The sequence below is a fragment of the Cibotium barometz genome, chromosome 57 (assembly GCF_041138505.1).
Source record: "Cibotium barometz isolate CiBa-2024 chromosome 57, ASM4113850v1, whole genome shotgun sequence".
Classification (NCBI taxonomy): Eukaryota; Viridiplantae; Streptophyta; class Polypodiopsida; order Cyatheales; family Cibotiaceae; genus Cibotium; species Cibotium barometz.
In genome coordinates this window covers 8016445-8034995 of record NC_141102.1, presented here as the reverse complement: position 1 = coordinate 8034995, position 18551 = coordinate 8016445, and positions in this window count along the sequence as shown.

The window sequence follows — 18551 nt, the reverse complement described above, 5'->3', positions numbered from 1 at the left end:
CACGATGAGGTGTATGGTCCCGTAGGGTTTTGCCTAGCATGTGGAGGCTGGAAGGCTGAATTCTAGATCATCGGCAGTATAAAGAAAAAGAATAAGAGAGCCAGTTTGGCTTGTATGAAATTGATTCATGTTTAAACTTTGTTTTTATAAATCTTGTCTTTGGCATTATTGTATTGTGAAAAAAGGCTGTTTTAACAAACCTTGTAAAAAGGGCCTTAATTAAGGAACATGTTTATTTATGTGTCAAACAGTGTGGTAGGATTAATTAGAAAACAAATTGACGCGTGAGTAGAGTGGAAAGTGAGAGGATGGAATGCCCCGACGGCACTATCCTACGGATGGGTGGACCCGATTAGTCGGATAGCTTTCCAACATATTAAGTGAAAGCCCTACGCTAGATAGATAGGTTATCGGGCAATTCTATTCTAGAAAACTAGGCCAGTGATTTGATTTTTTTAAGAGACCACGCTCCCCCTGTGGGATAGAACTAGGTCTTACCTATGAATCGTATCCTTGAATCTCTGCATGGTCAAGGTGTCGATGAGTAGGAAATTTTCTCCAAGATAAGACTTAGTGGACTATCTTAAGTGTTTCCCCTATTTGTGGAAGGGGGGGAGCCTTACAAGTGGTATCAGAGCCGATCTTAGTTCCTAGGATTTGTTTTCAAAGGTTAACTATCAAGGGATTACAACAAGTGATTGTTTATCATATGAGGACAAATCAATCATCTCTACTGGCCATAGAAGTGATTTGAATATCCTCACATGTTGAGACAATCATCCTATGAAATTGTTCTTGTATCTTGGGCGTGCACACGCAAGATATTTGTACAATAAATTTGAGAAATAAAATTGGGGAGAAAATCTTTTGTGAGGAAACACATAGGGTGATCAAATTAAGAAACTAGTGAGAGACTGAATGACTAGAAGGATAGACCAAAACTTGTTTAGAGAAATTTTTAGGATATATCTCATTAGTTCGCATATTATCAATTATTAAGATTATAACTCCATTAAGGTTTGAATAGTTGACGTGTGAATGCCATCCATTGGATTCTTTACACTAGGACAATCATCCAAGATTTTAAACCCATCTCAGACAAACATGGGTCTCGGATGTGTAATTCCCAGAGGATCATGCTCTTAGATGTGTTAATACCAAGATACTAGATGTGTAATTTTCAGAAAACTAATCATCTCAGATATGTTAATCCTGATAATCTTTGGATGTGTCAATCCCAAGGCACCAGATGTGTAATTCTCAAAAAAATGAAGATCTCACATATAGATGTGGCGCTATGATAAGTATTTGATAATTTTGAACTTTTAATGAAATTTTAATGTATACAATGAAAGAAGCAAGCTCACCTTTGCTCGTGCCTAAAAATTGTAAGAAATGCCAAATTAGTTGGAAGCATTGTTGTCAATCTAACCACTAGAATCAGTTATGGGATGCCATGAAAGAAAGATCCTAAAAGAATACCACCAATGAACTTCTCCGATTTGCTCCAGAGATAGATGAGGTAACTCTTCTCCATCGATTCATTTGGAAGCTTAATCTACCTTTGAATAACCTCATCAAGAATGTGAAACCATCCTCTATTTCAAAAGCTTTAATTATAACCAGAGACTATGATAAAGTGTTTTTTTAATATAGAAAGTGTCGAGAAGGACATGAGTCCTTCCATGTTAATCAAGAAGAGGTCCCCTAATTCAAGAGGAACGTCAAGCCCACCCTTGGTTACAAGGAATCATGAGCTAGAGCAAAAATTAGGTCAAGAAATAGGGATAGCAGGGTTAAAGATAATCAAATTCAACAAGTATTTCTATAAGTAAATAGAAGATGATTGGTGCAAGATTCATGTGAAGTAATGTGCATGATGAATAGAGCTATTCTACAAGACGATACTAAGATTATGAAATTGCTATCATAGGTTAGATTACATAAAGGATTGATTCCCTTACGTTTTTCTATGACAATTTGTTAAGTACCATATTACATGGGGGTATAGAATAAGGATTTCGAGGGTTCATATCATATAAGAGGTATATGGATGCATGAAGTTAGGATAAAAAGACCAATTAACTTTAGAATAATAGACATTTTGAAGGCACAACAAAACGAGCCAAGCACGTAAAATAAATGAATATTTAAGAACAATATTTAGATAAAAGAAGATTTTTACCCAGTGGGGACACCACTTTGAAAGAGACAGGAGGATTTACTTAGATACTACCCTAGCTCGCGAGATGAGGACATCTCGAATCTTTTAAGTGGGGAAGATTGTAAGGTCCCTCCCAAGCCATGTATGTATGTGTCTCTTTTAATATAGATTTCAATAAGGAAAGAGAGTGTAATTAGAGAAGAGTGAGACAATAAGGCTAGAAACATTAGGAAAGTGTTAGAATAAAAATATTAGCTCCAAAAATCCTAAAAGAAATAAGAACATAGGAATAGTTCTATTAAGAGATAAGTATCCCCAAAAATAAAATTCTGAATTTAAGTGATAAGAGGTCATATTTAGAGTACTTTTACACATTTAGAGTCCATGCATACTAAAAATATAAAAAAATAACACGTTTCTAAAGATGGTGCATTTGTGGCTATATACAGACGTTTTTGCCTATTCTGCCCGCGCTGGCTTGTAGAACAGATGTCTTCCCAATCTTTTAACTGGTTATATGACCATCTTCTGAGTTTTTATCAAAGAGATATGGCCGAAACATTTTGCTATTTCTTTCAGGGTCTCTACACAGAGAAAACTGTGAGAAGACAGTAAGTAGCCTCAAGGTAATCCTAGAGTTTGAGATATATATATCCCTTCATTCTTATCTAATATCTTAGAAAAGAAGCTTAGATTGCTATGGTCTTTGAGAGGAAGAGACCAAAACTCCATAGCGTTTCTTTTAGAGAAAGAATAGTATCCCGTAGCCCTGTAAGAGAAGAAGGCTATTTTGTCATAGACCTTAGAAAGAGATAAGAGTCACAGTATGAGTAAGAGGAGATAAAGCTTGGAGATTATTAGATGATTTCAATCAAAAGACAAGGTATTAGAAGACTCTATTCTCATATGTCAAGTTCTAAAGCTCTTGTTAACGAGCAAAGGCAACGATAAACGATAAATTTCTATAAGGTATATACATATTTTGTTAACGAGCAAAGGCAACGATAAACGATAAATTTCTATAAGGTATATACATATTTTGTTTTTCAATTATATATCATTCTTAGGGGTTGAGGTATGGCCGTGGATTCTCTATAAATTGTTAATAGTGATCTATTTGATTGATTTACTGTTTAAAGTTTGTATTCTTTTAAACAACAGCATATGTCTTAATAAAGAATGTCTTATCGCAATCTCAAGTTGAAATGCTAAAATCTGTGTGAGAAAAGGATTGTTTTTTTAAGAAGGTAACATGGATTCTAGTCTTATGGTTTAGTGAGTAAATGGATTGTTAAGGCTTGGTTAAATTAAGGTACAGGTACAACTCTCCCTGCCTTGATGCTGCCCCGTTCTTGTGCTTGTATAGCCGGATGGCGGAGATGTTAGTAAGGCTCGGAGTTGGCCCATGGTATCCCTCATACCATTGGGAGAATGAGGTTCGCCGATTGAGGCGAGTGATTGTGATGCTGCCTAGTTCTTAGGGCCCAGGCTAGTGCGGTAAATTAGCCCATCCTAGTGCGCAGACATCCCTTTGAGAGGCAGGAGGATCGAGCGATGGAGCCTGAGAGGGCGACAGGCCGGCTTGAGTCCTCGCCAACGGCCGACGATGAGGTGTATGGTCCCGTAGGGTTTTGCCCAGCATGTGGAGGTTGGAAGGCCGAATTCTAGATCATCGACTGTATAAAGAAAAAGAATAAGAGAGCCAGTTTGGCTTGTATGAAATTGATTCATGTTTAAACTTTGTTTTTATAAATCTTGTCTTTGGCATTATTGTATTGTGAAAAAAGGCTGTTTCAACAAACCTTGTGAAAAGGGCCTTAATTAAGGAACATGTTTATTTATGTGTCAAACAGTGTGGTAGGATTAATTAGAAAACAAATTGACGCGTGAGTAGGGTGGAAAGTGGGAGGATGGAATGCCCCGACGGCACCATCCTATGGATGGGTGGACCCGATTAGTCGGGTAGCTTTCCAACATATTAAGTGAAAGCCCTACGCTAGATAGATAGGTTCTCGGGAAATTCTATTCTAGAAAACTAGGCCAGTGATTTGATTTTTCTAGGAGACCATGCTCCCCCTGCGGGATAGAACTAGGTCTTACCTATGAATCATATCCTTGAATCTCTGCATGGTCAAGGTGTCAACAATGAGTAGGAAATTTTCTCCAAGATAAGACTTAGTGGACTATCTTAAGTGTTTCCCCTATTTGTGGAAGGGGGGAACCTTACATCATATCACATCACATCATCCATTCACATCACATCTTATCCATTCACATATACCCCAATCCACATCATACACATCACATCCATTCACATCACAACTCATCTATTCACATCTTCCTAGATCCACATCACATCACATTCATCCACCTTACATCTCATCCATTCATTCACATTACATCACATTCATTTAGATCCACATCTCATCATATTTCATTCAGATCCACATCTCATCACATCACATCCATCCACATCACATCTAATCCATTCACGTCTCATCACATCATATTCACATCCATTTACATCCCATCATATCATATTCGCATCACATCACATCTATTCAGATATCATCATATCACATTCACATCCATTCACATCTCATCTCATCCATTCAGACATCATCACATCACATTCACATCCATTCACATCTCATTACATCCATTCAGATATCATCACACCCATTCACATCATCACATCACATTCACATCCATTCACATCTGATCACATCCATTCATATCTCATCACACCCATTCACATCTCATCACACCCATTCACATCCATTGCATCCACATCACATCACATACATTCCGTCCACATCTATCCTTATCACATCACATTCAGTCCATCCATATCACATCACGTTCATTCCATCCACATTACATCATGTCCACATCTATCCACAACACATCTCATTCATTCCATCCACATTACATCACATCTACATCTATTCATATCTCATCGCATCCATTCACATCTCATCACATTCATCCACATCCATCCATTCATTCATATCTCATTACATTCACATCCACATCACATTACATCTCATCACATACACATCCACATCCATTTATATCACATCACATCCCATCCACATCTCATCACATCGCATTCACATCTTATCACATCGCATTCACATCTTATCACATTGCATTCACATTTAGTACCGTTTTCTAGTTTCGATACCGATGGGACTTTTCTAAGTTTCTGCCAATTGCTTGGCCTAGTTAGAGGTAATTTTTCTCGATGGATATTTTCATATTCTTTCTCAAATTCCTTAAGTGAAATATATTCAATATACTTCTTTTGAGTAAAAGATTCATGGGATTTACAAAAAACAAATCTACCCATATTTCCCAAATAATAATAATACTCAAAATTCTACTTTTGATAAGTACTCTTAATTTGAATTATGCCAAAAATTCCTCTTTAACCATTTAATTACTTGGATCTCAAATATCATGGAAATTCCTCCTTTTGCATAAAAAATAAATTTACCAAAATTTTCTCTTTTACCATTTAATTATTTGGATCTCAAATCTCATGGGAATTCCTCTTTTTGCATAAAAATAAATTTACCAAAAATTTATCTTTTACCATTTAATTATTTGGATCTCAAATATCATGGGAATTCCTCTTTTTGCATAAAAATAAATTTACCAAAAATATCTCTTTTACCATTTAATTATTTGGATCTTAAATATCATGGAAAATCCTTTTTTTCATAAAAATAAATTTACCAAAAATTTCTCTTTTCTCATAATCAATTAATTATGCATAATTACAAAAAAAATATTTCTCATGAATATAATGAAAATCATTCTTTTTGCATAGGATGTCCAATCCTAGAATGGTAGGAAGTCCTCTTTCAGCATTATGCATAAAAATAAGATATGTAATATTTTTTTTAAAAATTTACCATAGCTTTGCTGTTATTATTGATAATTCTTAATTATTTAATAAAGAATAACAGCGTGTAATGAAATATGATAGAACTTCCTCTTTTATGCTTAAAATCAAACTATGAATTTAAATCATAATTTTAACCATAATCATAAACTTAATTATGATTATCTCACTAGATTAAGCTCATTCCATTATTTCTCTTTTCCCAAATTGATAGGATAATCTATTTCTCATTTAGAATCAATCAAAGTAGTTTTTAACTACTTATAAATAATCTAAAAGAAATAACCATTATTTTGTTAACATAAAATCATAAAAGTACCATTTTCTTAATCTCTAGCTTGTCAAGTCTAGAGTTTAGATTTGAATTAAGAGACTATCATTGAGAAGCATCCTTTTTCAAGGGTACGCATTAAGACTTTAAGGGAAAGCTTGACTTGAATTAAAACAATTATTTAGAAAGCTTCTCAAGCTGGAGAGGGGCTGAGAAGTAGAAAGTCATTGAGATAAATTGGAAAAAACCATAAAAATAGATTTTACCTCCAAGTTTGGCTTGATTCCATATTAGCAGTGAAGCCCCTGACCAATCAATTGGTCCACCAAGAGGGAAAGAGCAACTCCAAGAGTTGTTGTAGAGAGAGAGAGCTCTAAGCTCCCAAGAGAAAGAAAACTTTAAGGGATAATAGAAAATATGATTATCTTAATATAATACTAGCATAGTATAGCTCCAATATTTTATTACAAATGATTGAGGGTCTATTTATAGGTGAGGGAGGCTACCAAGCGAGTCCAACTAGGTTCTAGAATTTTCCAGGTTCAATTTGACTCAATTTGGACAAGATTTGGACCAGCTTGGCTCCCTTTTTTATTTGGTTTGATCTAGGAGAGAGGAGAGATAAAAATATCACAATTTTTTTGAATTAAAAAGCCTTCCACACATGTGAAATAGGCACCTACCTCAAGATTCCCCCTCTCCTTACCAAGGTATCAAAATGCATCATTCTTCCAAAATATCTCATTTTTTTAAAGTAATATCTCATAATTTTTTAAAGTAATATCTCATAATTTTTAACTAATAAACCTTGTACTCAGTCAACTCTTCATCTTATGTGAGAATTTACTCATTTTGGGTATTTTCTTTTATTCTTTTGGATTTATCTCATTCCAACACTTGGATTAATCTAATTGGCCCATTGGAACCTTAATTATTGGACCATAATTCAAAAATTTATGAAAATGTAGACCCTTAGGCTATGGTCCCTTATACACATTTTCAATTAATTCCTAATGCACCTTGGAAAGTTCATTTTGAACTTTTGTTTCAAGGGAACCCATTTTAGACACTAGGATAATTTTTATATCCAAAGATATCTCAATTTTGGATTATCTATCTCTAGGCCAAAACAGGGTAAAACAAGATCTTTCTTTTATTTTTGAGAGGGGAATAATTTCAAGAACAGAAGGGGAGGTTCTTATAACTTTACTCCTCAAAAGTTGGAGGGAGGAATCTCACATGAGTCCATGGCGATGTGCAAAATTATGCACATTTCCATGGGATGCATGAACGCTCTTTGTGTATGCCTGGCTGGATCGGAAACTATTTGACTGTGCCCCGTGGAGGGTGTCTAATGTATTTTTTGATGAGATGCATAAGGGGGGGTCCAGCCTCTAGGAAAGGGGGGAAATCTGTAAAGCGATATGGGAGTGCTATTTCAAAGAGGTTCCACTAGAAAAAATCTTATTTTTTCTTCTCCTCCTCTTCCTTAGCCTTTCTTCATGCTTTCTCAGCTGCTAGCTCCTCCTGTGTGGGGCTTGGACTAGGTGGCGGGGGTACCTTCTCTTTGCCCTTGGGTTTCGGGTGGTGCCTCTTAGCTGGTGGGGAATCAAGAGAGGATTATGGCACGAGGGCAGAGATGTCGGTACCGCATCGGGGCTACTCAGCTGGATGGCACGGGGTAACTCCTCCCACCTACCTGGATTATAAAGTACTTTGGTCAATTAGGTGGCCGCTCTGCTAGCTTCCCTTGCATGTTAGAATAATAGATCATGAAGTTCTTTGTACAAGTACTTTGCCCAATTGACCATTTGTTCTTGGTGCACCTGGGCTAGGGTAATCATGTTGCACACCTACTGAATCTATCTATCTAGCATGTGGTGAGAAGAAACTATAGGGCTTGGGCTGCATAATCAAATCTTCTTGGGTAATGTTTGCCCACTCCACCCCTTCCTTTTTTGGGTTGCCCATGTATGTACCCCTGGTCAACTTGGGGGCATTCGTGAGCTGCACATAGGGCTGGTCGAGGTGTGGGAGCTATAAGGCATCTCTAATAAGTTCCACGCTAAGCTACACCCCCTTTGCGAATGCTCCCCATTGTCCAAGACTTCCTCGTTGTGCATGTTGGCATCATAAATCTTAGTGAAGTCTAGACTGTTGTATAAGTTTGGCTCCCATAGCTCCAGAGTGGGCAAACCTCCCAGGCCTAGTTGCTCCAGCTTTGTTACAACCAGGGTCGGTTGCTATGCCCCTGTAGCACAACCCAGTAAAGTAGAGGAGATTATGCTTCACCTTGTGGTTGTTCTTCATGAGAGAGTGGACAGTGTGGCCACCACCATTCACCTGTTTCATCACGGCCTCCCCTAGATGTGACAGCTATGTGGGGTAGTGGGCATACTCTTCAAATATGCCTCCTGCCAGTTTCTCTTGAGGGTGGGGTGGTGCTGGACCTCCACAGAGAAGTTTGAGGTGTCATTCATTGCACAGAGAGTGTGTGAGAATAGAGGATCTTGTGAGAAAAAACTGTAATAGTTTGGCTACACTAGAAAGTGAAAGTGAGGAAATGAAGGGGTTGGGCCCATATTTATACATTTCCAAAAGGACACGGTTGTGGCCTTTGAATGGTATGGGCATGGTAGTTCCAGTGAATGGGTGGGGTGTCTTAAACAAATGGCCTCGGCACCTTGAGTGAATGGCCACATCATCTCTGGTTTGGATTTGGTAGCGTGGCAGTTCCAGCGAGCGCTCATACCAAGCTTGGCTGAGAAGGGAATAGCCATGGTAAATGGGGAATTCTAGTGGTACGGTCGTTGTGGCAGACTGATCAAGACTTGGAACGGCCATGACAAATTTGGAACAATTGAGGCAATTTGGTGCAATAATGGAATGACCATGGCAAACACTTTGTGGATTGATACAGCCGTGGAAAATTTGGAACAACCAGGGCAAATCTGAAATCCTAAAGGGTGTGTCCATGGCAAATTCTAAATGGCCAGGCAAAATCTAAAATCCTAAAGGGTGCAGCTGTAGAAAATTTGGAACGGCCGAGGCCAATCTAAAATCCTAAAGGGTGGGACTATGTAAAATATGGAACTCAAATGGTATTGCTGGGGCATTTTTTGTATGGCCATTGCACTTATATATATATATTTTTGTGGCACCTTGAATCAGGTTTTGTACCCATAGGCTATGCTTCCGGCATACCCCATTGTGGGTTTTGTATTGACTACATGCCTAATTTGCCAAGGTTAGGAGCCGGTTCCAATTTGGTGATGGCAAGGTAGGGAAATTTGATTCCTAGGGGGAGGAAGAGGCTGATGACGAGGGAGTACCTAAAACTAAAGAGCTTGAAAGTGGCATTGGAACACTCCAAGGTAGCCTTACCATAATCGGTAGAGGAGTTTTCGATGTGAGGGTATATCATTGGTAATGTCTATTAGCGGGGAATAATGGGAGGTAGAGTGTCTATGTTAAGCTTCTTCCTTCCTTTGTCCTGGGCAATCTTTGTGGCAGAGGCCACCTTGGGTTTCCATTGAAAGGTCGATGATTTCTGAGTGACACAAGGTGGGCGTTGGTGTAGGGTGATTTGGGGATCCAAATATGTTTGTTGCCCTTGTAGAAGTGTTGGGATTGGAGTAGAGGTTTTGGGATCCACCTGAAGGTTGGTTGTGAGCATGGTGAAGGGTTTGATTGATGATAGGGATGCCATGTAGAGCATTTGGATCGGTGTCTGTCCTATACCATGTAGGCTTGTTGTTGGCAAATTGGTTTCTACGAGGGGGGAGAAGCTCTGTGTGATGGTGGAGGGGGGTGGGATTTGGATCGTCGGGGGATCCACAATGTAGATGTTCCCTCATAAAAACCGTGTGCGGTTAGAAGCTTCTTAGGCACCCAAGTCAGAGAAGGTGTGCCTGCGCATATGTTAGTATAGTTAATAGTGTTAGTATAGTTAATAGTGTTAATATAGTTAGTTTGTGGTGGTGGATTGACAGCTTGTGTGATTGGGGGAATGTTGGAGTGGGTTGTTTCTGAGCATGGTGGTGAGAAGGGTGTAAGAGGCAATGATGTGTTTGGAAGTGTGAGCAACCTCTTCTTGAGTGGGATGGATTTGTGGGGGTGTGAAGATGGAATGATGGTGGGGGGTGTAGGATGGACGACTTCTTGGAGTGTGGGAGGAGTGGGTATGGGCTCTTTGTCTGTCATGAGGATAGTAACTTGGCCAAAGGCTTGGAAGGCTAACTGCTGCTATAAGGTCGATGTTTGCGCATCCCAATCGATGTTTGATCTGTTATGGCCCATCCAGCCCCATCCAAGGAGTATTTTATCACACATTGTTCCTGCAAGCATCACATGGAGCTTCCCTTCTAAGGGATTATTCCGAATGTGGAATAAAAGCATGACTTTGTATAAATAGTGAACATGCTATGATGCCACTGTGGTGACTGTGGTAGGGGTGTCTTTTAGTTCAAGTTCCCCACCAAGGGAACACCATGTTTCATGAGACATTAAATTGTAATTAGCCCCTATGTCTACAAGAGCTAATTTTTGGGACGAAGCTTGTTGGGGTGGTCATTTCTAACCACAACCAAGCAGGCTTCACCTCCCATTCCTCTTCTTCAAGATCGACCACTTCGACCATGTTGACCATGATTTGTCTCTGCCAAAGCGCTTGCCTTGCTTTGGCCTCTTGTTTCATATTCTCATGGTCATTTTTACGTTGTTTTTTTTAATCATGGATGGATCTTAAGGTGGCCTCAATGACAGGGCCATAGTAGCATTTTAGTTTGCTACCGTTGAAATAACCATACATTTTGACACCATCAAGTGTCTCGATGCGCACAGTAGCTTATGGGGTAATTTGAGTGGACCAAGAAGGGTCTTAAGCCTCTGATCTTGAGATTCTTTTTGTGTGTCATTGTATTGAATAAGAGGACCATTTTGCCCTCATTCATTTGTTTTTCTTTAAGCTGGTCGTCAAACCATTATTTGAACCTTAGCTTCTCAATGATCATGTTGTATAATGCTAAGAGGCATGTTTCTGTTGCCATATATATAGGTAGTGATGTGTGTGAACACACTTAGGACCGCCGGGGCACTTTTTCCCTCTTTAGGAGGTTTTTTCCCCCGGCTTGTATATACGCCCATTCTTCTAGGGCTAACTTATCTTTTGTACATTGACACAATCTAATACATTGTGTGTTGCTTCTTCTTCTCCAAGCTTTGTGTGCTTTCCTGCAACCCTAATTCCAACAATTGGTATCAGAGCAGGCATCGGCTCCCAGGGCTACGCCGCCAGCACCCTCCGACTCACGTTCTCCGATTGAGGTGAGTTTTCACGAGCGCTTGTAGGTCCCTATACTCCGCAAATAGGCCCGTAGGGCTTTGCACTCTCAGAATTTGCATCTGAGGTCGTCTCGGGCTCCGTTTTTGCATTTCAAGTTCTACACAGGTGTTTTCGTCATTTTCTGCAAAAATTTTAACAGTGCAGTTTTCTGCAAAACAGGCATACGTGTTCTATTTGGGACCGTGCTACATAGCACAAGTTGTCTTCTGTTCAGTATTTGCTTCATTACAGGTAGCTTTTGCATCGGTTTCAGTCAGTGGCCATGGCTGATAACAGCAATGATGTATTTCGCATGTTGTCTGCTAAAGACAAACTGGATGGAGACAGCAACTACCCACTTTGGGCATACATGATGCAGCATGTTTTGGTTGCAAAAGGAGTGTGGAACATTGTGCAGGGTACGGATGTACATCCAGGTTCTGTGGATGTAGGATCTGTTGAGGATGTTGTAGGTTCTAGCAGCTCTATTGTTACTACTATTTTACCCACTGCTGAACAAGCTCGTTGGGATGGTAAAGATGCGCAGGCTCATGCCTTGATTGCACTTTCTATCAAATGTAACATCACCCCACATATTCGTTCAGCTAAAACAGCAAAATAGGCTTGGGATATTCTAGCTGGTTTGTATGCAGGTCGTAACGAGGCAAAAATCGCTTACCTGCGTAAAGAGCTAGAATTGAAGATTATGCAAGAAGATGATGACATGAATGTTTTTCTTGCTGAGATTAAAGATCTCAAAGAACAGTTGATTTTTGCAGGTGAGATTATTCCTGATCATTCTCTTGTGCAGACTGTTCTTGATGCTTTACCTGAGACATATCAGACTTTTGCTTCCACGTGGAGACTTCTTAATGAGGACAGACCTAATGCTGTCAAGTATGATACTTTAGTCAACAAGCTCTTGCAAGAAGCGCAGTCCAGGCAAAACAGGGCCAGGCAACGTGCAGTTGATCAAGCATTTATTGCTGCTCAGTAGTAGAGAAGAAGTGGTAAGGCAGCCCCTTCCACTCTTTTTTCTCCTATTAGTAGGTCTACAACTTCTTCTCCTTCCACAGGTAGCAACAATAAGTCTGAGAAGGCTCTTGATAAAGGCAAGAAAAAGACCAGGTGCAACTATTGTAAGGCAAATGATCATGTCATTAAGAATTGCCCTAAGCTAAAGGCTAAAGAGGCAAAGAAGAAAGAGTCAAATGCAGCCACAATAGCGGATGCTTCTACAAATGCAGATTCTGCAAATGTTGTGCAGGATACAGAATGGGCGTTTAGCGTGTATTGCCAGTATGACCCATCTGTACATGATGCATGTTTGGCAGTTTCTGTTGACTCTCATGTTTGGTATTTTGACAGTGGTGCTACAAATCACATTACCTCGCATCGTGATATGTTCACTTCTCTTGAGGCTGTCCCTAATGGGAATACTATCACATGTGCCAATAATGCTTCTTACCCAATGAAGGGAATTGGTAAAATTATGCTTACGGCTGCAAATGGCAGCACTTTCACACTTTCAGATGCTTTGTATGTGCCAGGGATAAAGAAGAATCTATTGTTTGTCTCTGTGCTTGCTAGACTTGGATTTGTAGTCAAATTTGTGGATGATAGATGTACTGTTCATGATTTGACTTCTGGTGATACGATTATTGCATCTGGCACCTTGTTTCGTGGGCTGTATAGGCTCAATTCTTATGACAAGTGTGTGGAAGATTCAGCAAATGTAGTTTCTGATGAAAAGGCAGTTTCAAATGCAAAACTATGGCATGCTCGTTTTGGTCATCTGAACTTTGCTAGTTTGCTGCGTTTGTAGAAATTTGATATGGTTGCTTCATTGTCCCCTCTTGAGGCACCATTGAAACATGTTTGTGAAGGCTGTATTTTGGGCAAAATGCAACGTTCTACGTTTCCAAAGAATGGTTTTGTGCGGGCCAATCGCAAATTGCAACTTATACATAGTGATGTATGTGGGCCTATGCAAACTCCGTCGTTTGGTAAACACTTGTACTTCGTGACTTTCATTGATGATTACTCAAGGCATGCATGGGTATATCCACTAAAGGCAAATTCCGAAGTGTTTTTGTGCTTCAAACAGTTTTTGCTTATGGTTGAAAATGTATCCAATTGTAATGTGGGCACCCTCCGTTTTGATCGAGGGGGGGAGTACATGTCTAAAGAGTTTGATGCATTTCTGGCTAGTCGTGGGATAAAACACCAATGTACAGTGCAGTATACCCCTCAGCAAAATGGTGTTGCTGAGAGGAAGAACAGGTCACTTATGGAGATGGCACGATGTATTGTCAAGAGCCAAGCTTTGCCACATGCGTTTTGGCTTGAGGCTATCATGTGTGCTGCATATGTACTCAACAGGTGTCCCACTAAGGCCTTGGAGTCTATTACTCCATATGAAGCTTGGCATGGCAGGAAGCCTTCTATTGGTCACTTGCGTGTCTTTGGTTGCTTGGCCTATGCTTTAGTGCCTGTGCAACAACGCAAAAAAATTGGATGATAAGGCTGTCAAATGCATTTTTGTTGGTTACAGTGCTGAGAGCAAGGGTTACAGATTGTATCATCCGCAGTCAAAGTGTATCTTGATTAGTCAAGATGTTTTTGTGGAAGATGCTGTGCAGCCTTTGTTATCATGTACCAAAGAGACATGTGTGAGCTCACGGGATGTATTTGATACATTGTTGCCTCTGTTTACAGGTGGGAATTCAAATGTAAGTCCTAATGAGGTAAATATTCAGCCTATGTAGATTTCAAACGACATCATAGATCAGCCTATTTCTGATGCAGATTTACAGGATGTAATTTTTGAGGATAGGACTGAAAATGAGCAGGCTAGAGGTATGCCTAAATGGCTGGTGCAAACCTTGCGTGATAGTAAAACTGATGCACCTATATCTGGTCGTACTCGTTCAGGTTTTCAGCATGCCTCTTATGCATCAGATTGTTATGCTTTGGCTGTATCTAGTATGTTTGAAGAGGAAGAACCTCTTTCATTTGATGAGGCACAAAAATCAAAAAATTGGTTGGCTGCAATGCAAAGTGAATATGATGCTATAATCAAGAATGGTACATGGTCTTTGTGTGATTTTCCTATTGGTAAAAAGGCCATTGGATGTAAGTGGGTTTTTAAGTTGAAACGAAACCCAGATGGCAGTGCTGATCGCTATAAGGCTAGACTTGTTGCAAAGGGTTATGCTCAAGAAAAGGGCATTGATTTTGATGAGACCTTTGCTCCCACTTGTCGTATGACTACCATTCCTAGCATTTGTGCATTGGCAGCTCATAATGGTTGGAATGTACATCAGCTGGACATAAAGACTGCGTTCTTGAATGGAGATTTGCATGAGGAGGTGTATGTATCGCAGCCTCGTGGTTTTGTTCAAAGAGGGCAGGAAAACAAAGTGTGCAGGTTGAAAAAGGTTTTATATGGTTTAAAGCAAGCTCCACGAGCTTGGTATGAAAAGATACGTGCATATTTGACTGCACATGGGTTTCAGAATAGTCCAACAAAAAGCACTTTGTACGTTAAACGTGTGGATGGTGTACATCTAATCATTGCTCTCTATGTCGATGACATGCTGCTCACAGGACCAAATGAGAGTCATATTGCTGATTTTAAGGCTGATTTGAATGCCTCTTTTGAGATGTCAGATTTGGGGCATTTGCATCATTATTTGGGGATACAATTTAAGCAGTGTGATGGAGGTATTGCTTTGTGTCAGACAAAGTATATTGAGACATTGTTGCAGAGATTTGGCCTTGAAGACTGCAAACCTATTGCTACTCCAATGGAGACAGGTTTGAAGTTGAGTCTTCATGATGCTGGAGATCACTTTGATGTCACACTCTATCAGACAGCTGTTGGTTGCCTCATTTATGTATGCATTACGAGGCCGGACATTCAGTTTGAAGTCTCACAGGTGAGCAAGTTTATGCATAGCCTAGGGTCTCAGCATTGCAAGGCAGTTAAACACATCTTTCGCTACTTGAGTGGCACCATACATCTTGGGTTGTTTTATCCCAAGGGGGGATCGTTGCCGCCAGATTTACATGCTTTTTCGGACTCAGATTGGGCTGGTTGCTATGACACAAGAGTGTCCACAAGTGGTTTTTGTTTCATGCTCGGTAGCTCATGCATATCTTGGTTGAACAAGAAGCAACCTACTGTGGCCACTTCTAGTTATGAAGCTGAGTACAGGGCAGCTTTCACAGCTACGGTTGAGTGTGTGTGGCTTGGACGATTTATGGCTGACTTGGGTGTTGGACAGGAGTTTGCCACTTCTATCTTCACTAACAGTCAGAGCACATTGGTCAGAGCACATTGGCAGTTACGAGAAACCCAGTTTTTCATGCTCACACAAAGCACATTGAGGTGCATTATCACTATGTCAGGGAGAGACTCTCAGCAGGAGAGATCAGCTTGGCCTATGTGCCAACACAGGACAACCTCGCCGATCTTTTCACAAAGGCGCTTCCTCGTGAGAAGTTTGAAGCTTTCTGCAAAGCTTTGGGCTTGCTCCCCTTTGTGGATTGATCTACTTCGGGCATGGCACTCCCCTATACATGAGTGCCAGCTCTTGTTCACACCATCACTCCCAGGGAGGATTTGTTGCCATATATATAGGCAGTGATGTGTGTGAACACACTTAGGACCGCCGGGGCACTTTTTCCCTCTTTAGGAGGTTTTTTCCCCCGGCTTGTATATACGCCCATTCTTCTAGGACTAACTTATCTTTTGTACATTGACACAATCTAATACATTGTGTGTTGTGTGCATTCTTGCTTCTTCTTCTCCAAGCTTTGTGTGCTTTCCTGCAACCCTAATTCCAACAGTTTCATTGAGCTTTTCAAGCTCAAAAAGGCGATAGCCTAGGACATAATATGGGGGCCAAAAACTCCATTAGCATGACCTCTTCAGTACCATAGGTTAAATTGAAGGAGGTGGCATTAGTTGCTGCCTTGTAGGAAGTTCTATAAGGCCAAAGTGTGGCCATCAACTTTTATTCCCAATCGTTTGCAGCTGGCCTCCACCACAATTTTGGTCAGAATGAAACATAAGATTTTTGCTCGTGCTTTCCACTTAGCCATTCTCTTGTGGGTAATACGTGGTTTTGTGAGTGAAAATGAGCTCTTGCAAGAGGAATTGGATCACCTCATTAATGAAATGTGTCCCGCTGATGACGAGCTCAAGGGGGCAACCAAAGCATGTGTGATGATTGATTCGTAAAGGAATTTGACAGTCAATCACGCATGAGCTTTACGTGTAGCTCGAGCTTCTACCCACTTAGTGCAATAGTCCATGGCAGCAATTATATATCTCGCTTGGGTGTATCTGGCTGCTAGACTGATGAGTATAAATTAAATTGATGTCCCATTTTTTCAAATGGTTGTAAGGATACTATAGGATTCAATGGCATACTATTCTTAAAGCAGGGAATTTTTGCACGTTGGCACTCGTCACACCACTTAACATACTCAGATGCATCTGCCATTAAGGTTGGCCACCATAGCCCCATTGTTAAGACCTTGCGTGCAGAGATATTTGCTGCAAAGTGCCCACTAGCATAGGTAGAGTGAGCCTATTCTAGAAGAAAGACATTTCTCTTCACAGCAGCAGACACAACGTCTAAGAATCTTGTCCTTCCCCTACCTATAGAGTTGGCCTGCAGCGAGTTGGTAAGGGGGTGCCTGTTTAATTAAGCAATGAGCACGGTATTTTTTTAGGAGGGATTCCACTGGTAAGCCATTGGCTAAAAAGTGTGCTACCTCCTTGCCCCATTCAAGAATTAAGCATAGTTGGTACAGTGTGACATCTAGTAAATCATCTTTGACTCTCACGGGCTGCTTGCCTTTAGGGATCCATGACATGTGTTCTGCGAGAACGTGCTGCGAGCCTTTCCTCACTGTCTGTAACAATGCAGTCAAATTCAAGCAAGATAAGTAGCCACCTAGTGATTTTTCCTATCGTATAGGGCTTGTTTACCAAGTATAAAGAGCTTGATGGTCCATGAAGAAAATGAACATGGTCACCCAAAGATAATGGCAAAACTTCTTAACCCTATACACCATAGCCAACCCTTGTCTCTCGGTTGTGGTATAATTTCTCTCAGCACCATTGAGTTGGTGGCTAGCAAAGCTGATGGGGAAATCCATCTTGTGTTTTCCTAGTTGTGGGCCAGCACACATCCAATAGCAAAGGCGGAGGCATCAATGTGGACGTTGTCGTGCCACGGCACGTCTATGGTGTGAAACCATGCATGTGAGGCCATTAAATACAAATCCAGATGAATGGGATTAAGTGCCTGTGTACATATGGGATGTATGGCGTGTGGAGGGTTTTGCTTTTGGGGGCGTCACTAGGTGTACAGGTGAAATGGTTTGGTGTTGAGCTTGTTACAAGCCTGTCTGGAGTAAGGTTCACTGGAGGTGAGATCAGCTGCTTGGTCGTCTGAATTTGTGGGCGCGTCCAAATACAATGGGCACTCGTGAGTCAGTATTCGAAGAGGCATGAGGAGCATGGGCAATTTAAGAGGTAAGAGGGCCTTTGTTGCTTTTAAATTGTGGGTGTGAAAGCATTATGCGGCCATTTTTAGGCCCTGAAAAATAATGAAATGACAAAACGTGGCCATAAATAAAGGAGGCAAGCATGGAGGTCTGAGTGGCTGCCAGCGCACACTATCTAGAGGGCTGGCAAGCACGTGAAGGTGGCCGCTTGGAGAAAGACGGTGCTGGTGATTCTGCGGGGGCGCCGAATCCAAGAGGGGAAGGCGGTTCTCAGGCGGGCGTGGCAGCAGCCATACGAGAGCAGCAACCACGAGGAGCTGGGTGATAGGTTCCAAAAGAGTTGGGGTGGTGATGACGT